This window comes from Perna viridis, chromosome 3 (genome assembly GCF_037379345.1).
Source record: "Perna viridis isolate PV_CMFRI_1.1 ecotype Kerala chromosome 3, ASM3737934v1, whole genome shotgun sequence".
In the NCBI taxonomy this organism is placed as follows: Eukaryota; Metazoa; Mollusca; class Bivalvia; order Mytilida; family Mytilidae; genus Perna; species Perna viridis.
Genome location: NC_142447.1, coordinates 22,445,561 through 22,450,558, shown reverse-complemented (window position 1 = coordinate 22,450,558; position 4,998 = coordinate 22,445,561).

The window sequence follows — 4,998 nt, the reverse complement described above, 5'->3', positions numbered from 1 at the left end:
CAGATGCGTGCATGCCAAGTCGCTTGAGACCGGTTTTGGTCTGGGTAGTCGAAAACGCCCTAAAGGTATTTTTTGAATAAACTGAAGTTTTTTTTTTTCACATAGCCGAAAATAAAGGCTTTACAGTATTTAAGTAACTTTTTTCTAATATAAATAAACCAAAACAAATTGAAAAATCGAAAAAAAATGCCATGACATCATGGATCTAATTATGGTATATTTGTTTTTGTTTTGTTTGTCTTTTCCTTATTTTGTACCAGAGGTAAAGGTCATTAATTATGTTGTACATTAACCTACAAAAAGAAACCATCAAAAAACAGTAATTTTCATCCATCGCTAATTATTTGTTCATTAATTTATAATAACAGTTTCCTCCCTTTCATCTAGTCAAGGATACGTTGATCTGTTTTCTCCTAGAAATTTAAGAACAGGGTTATCATACTCCAAGTGAACAATCGCCCATCACTCAAAACAAATTAGGGTCGTAGTTGTGATTTCATCTACTGGAATTATATATGTATCTCAACAATGTGCATCTTTAGTATATCATACTGAATATAACATTGACTGTTGTCCATACACGTTCTAGGCACAACCATTTGTTCCCAGCAAGTAGAATTTTTTTCTTCGACAGACACTGCTTATCTCTTTTTTACATAGATTGTTTAGTTTCTGTTTTTGTTTATTCTATTGTATTAGAGGTTTGTCTAATATTTCTGACTTCGTTTCAAAAGTCCGTCTTTGTCCTTATAAACTTTTAATTTTCGCTTTAATTAGTTTTTTTCTCTTTATCGTTTTTTTATTATAATTTGTTCTCAATCGTAGTATCATCTTAAATTCGATCTGTATTCGACACACACATGCTTGTCATGTTTTCAGTCTTAACCATGACGTAAGTTAGTTTTAAGTATAATAAGGCATCTGAAAACTGAGACAGAACGTGTGTTACTTCTATAATTAAGCAAACCAAAATACTTTAAACACTTGTTTTCAATTATTACATGCTAAATATATGTCAAAATTGATCAATTATAAAAACGACACGCTTCTTAAAGAATCGTGCATCCTATATATAGGCTTACAGTCATTACAACAACTGAGTAACATTCGTAATTAAGAACATTTAAGTAGCGTTATATGTCAAAAAATTTTGGTGAACTATTTATTGATGTTGTGCGTTATAACACAAATAAATAACAGTCTTGACATAAAAAATAGCTCTGAAAAAAATATGGTTCTTATCAGCTAACATCAACCCTGGATTGATTAAAAAATAGCTCTTAAGAAGTATAGTTTATATTGCCTAAAATCACCCCTGGATTTTACAATGATTAGTCAATATGAATAGAACATGGTCACTTCAAATTAACTAACATAAGCATTTAAACTAGGATGTATTTGACAGTCTTAATTGTGAAACTGTGAAAAGGGATGTCTAAGCTCAATAATAAAATAACCAAAGCATCAGAAAAGTACACTATATACGCATCTCTTATTTGTCTTTGGGTGGTTTCGCACTATTGATTAGTGGTTTGTTTTATTTTGTCTCAATATGGTGGTTTAATGATTTCTTTATGGTCTATGGAGACTTCAATGAAATTCAGTCACATTTCTGGGATAGAACTTGGAAGAACTGTATTTCTGAAAAGATTCGTTCAACAGAGCAAAAATTTCCATTCGATAATAATGTTTTTTTTTTGTTGGAGTAGATTGTTTATACTTATATGATAAATGCATACTTAAACAAGTTTGTCAATTGTTTGTAAAACAATTAAAAGGTTTCCTTTGCAAGCTTTCTCCTTGTAATGTAGATGTTAAGACCTTTAGTTTGACACGTAACAAGCTAACCTTCTAACAACTTCCTTTTTGCACTTGGGGACCTTGTCAAATGCAATTTTCACTTGATATGCAACAACCCTACTTTCTATGAACTGAAGTAGCAGTAATTACAAAAATCAGGCAGAAGGTGATTCAGGCATGTTCAAAACCCACCGAATTCACTTTTATTCTTTTTTTTCAGAATCAGTTAAAGGCCACATAACTAGTCTTAGTTTTTCATTTGGGTGTTGCGCTTTTGAAATAAAATTTGTATAGATTGTACATGAGAGTTATCGTTCTTGATTTGGTTTGATTTGGTTGATTTTAGTGAGAGATAAATGTATGATTTTCTCAAACGTACTGATCTGAATATGGAAAGGACAGCCGTTATGTGAAAATACATCTGTAGATTGAAAAAAAAAATTTGCATACAGTGGGTTTTTCTTCATCGTGAATCACTTCAATAAGGGCAGTGTCTGAATTTTACATGGACTGGTACTTAAGTATTTTGCCTTTATTAACAAATTATGTTCTTTTTCAGTAAAACGAAAGTCATATTTGTGATGTACTCATTACTACCTTACATTTGATATGCAACAACTAACCATATAAAACTTTTTAGTTTCTGCTCTCATTGACTCCACCCAACCCATTTGTGGGGGAACAAAACATTGCTATTTTGGATGTACGCTTTAAGACCTTTCATTTGATCAGCAACAACCTTATCTTCAAAGGACTTTTGATGTAATTACACTTAATAACCCTATCCTCAAAAATGTATAAAATATCGGGGTTGAAACTCTAATTTTTAAAATGGGCTCATTTAGACCTTAAAAATGGGCATCGTCCTTTTGCGTCAATTGGATAAAAAATCGCAGTTAAATTGTGCCAAAGTTTTTCTTCCCGTGTAGTAAAAAAAATACATTTTTGCACCAAATACAAATACGGAAATTAAATATAAAAAGGTGAAAATCTAAAGTAAAACTGTCATATAATAAAGAAAATGAGTTAGAAATGAATAAATTAAAGATAAGAAACATAAAAAATACAGTCTTGGCCTTTCTAAGGAGTACAAGAATTACAGTGGTGAAATCAGTATAAGGCTGATACATTTCTTTGGTTTAGCCTTTCTTGCACCTGAAGACGTCAGTGACAGCTTCGCAGAGGATATTATTCCATATATGCCAAGTAACAATGCAGTTGAAAAGTTTTCCGACTATGGCTTGACAACATATACTGACAACAGTGCTATGTTACCGCCTACAACATGGGCATAGGTTCCATCAACTGCTCGTCGTACAAAGAACGGTCCTGAAACGTTTTCGTGTCCATTACAACAAGCTAGTCTACAATTCACATCCATCAATGTTTGTATCCATAGACACTCTTCCCAAAATACAAGCAACAACATATGTGAAGCTGAGAAGTACTAGTGCACCAGCCGTTCGTATGAGAAATACAATCTGCTGATGTCCGGGGAACTCAGTAGGCGACAATTTGTGCATACTCTTAGTTGCAAATTTCAGCCGTTGATTAAGTGAATTTGACATTAAAAGTGATTGTGATATACATGAAATCAGAACGAATGGTGCTTAAGGAACAGAGTATATAGTTTTACCAAAGTAAACTGGTGCAAAAGGAGTACTGGCGCAAAAGAGTTGTGGCGCAAAAGGAAAACGTCCTTAAAAATAATATATCACATTACCCTTTGACAAAGTTGAAAAAATATTGCAATATCAAGTCTATAAATAGGTACTAATGAAATATAAAAAAAAACAATTGTAAAATATGAAAATTTCAAGTTGTTGTAGTTTCGTTGGTTTTTATATTGGTCCTTGGTTTAGTGTCTAACTTGTGTACTTGAGCAGAATGTTTATTCTTTGTTAAAATTATTTGTGTAACTATTGTTGATTTTGAAATATATACCCCCGCTCTAAAATAATAAAATTTCAATAGATTCAAAATAGGAAAGATTTCTCAAACCTGAAAACTGTAAAAGGATATGTTGAACATATGCAACAGGGTGACAAAAACCTGGGTAATTTCAGAGCTTATTTTGGGCACAATGAATAATTGAAATATGATGCAATACCTAACTCCTAAACCGGTAGTCATAGAGACATGGAACTACCACCAAACACCTTAACATCACTTGACCTTGAGAATAGTTACAAGGTCAATGTCACATACCCATGTCAAGGTCAAAAACCTGACTATATTCAACAACTAAACAACTAACTTTTGAACAGACGGTCGGACTTGGCATACACAAGCATGTATGCACTTATCTTTTATCGTTTGCTATATATTAGGCCTGATTTTTGCAGTGAAAAGGCTTTTAAGCACCCTGTGACTTTTCACTTTGGGTGCAAATGAAAGGTAACATAGACCAAAGATCATTGATGAAGGTTCCATGTCTCTACGACCTGGTTCTCAAAATAGAAATTTTCAAAAGTTAAGTATGATATCACAAGGGATGTAAATACAATCAGTTGTTTTTTTAAATTATTACAAATTACATTATTATGTTTATTTATAACGCCACGTGTCCCTCTACATATAGCGGTTTTCAAGATCTATGCAAAAAATTGTTTGAAAGGGACATCACTCTTAAAGAAAAGGATGAAATCCTTAGCAGGGTCATCTGCTCATAGTACATGATGACTTCTACATATTCACCATGTATGATCATGATATTCATTGTAATATATAGTCTTAGGATAGCTAGAAATTATTTTTATTTTTAGTACATTTTATAAGTCCAAGTTACCAAAGCCTTTGGATTCTCTGTCATATTACTCGTGAAATGTTGAAAAGGTTTTATTATATTTTCAGTACTTCCATTTTATCTTTGCCAGCCCCCTTTTTGTAAACATTAGGACTTGGACACTTAACTGTCAGGGATTTCTCAGTTTGTACAACAGTTTTATGCATATAGGGGTTATGCTTACTTACTAGGAGATTAAGGCCACCCGTAGCTCTTATGGTACACGTACTGTAGTTTCAGAGAAAACATGTAAGATTGATATTTGGAACTTGTCACTTTCATTCTTGGTGTTCATGGAAACGCCGGTAGCTTACATCATATCAGTTTCGGCTGATTTTTGGGGTACCAATGATTATTATCGAGTCTTCCTCAAAACAGTTGGACTTCCAGAATTTAGTTAGGTTTTCATTTCG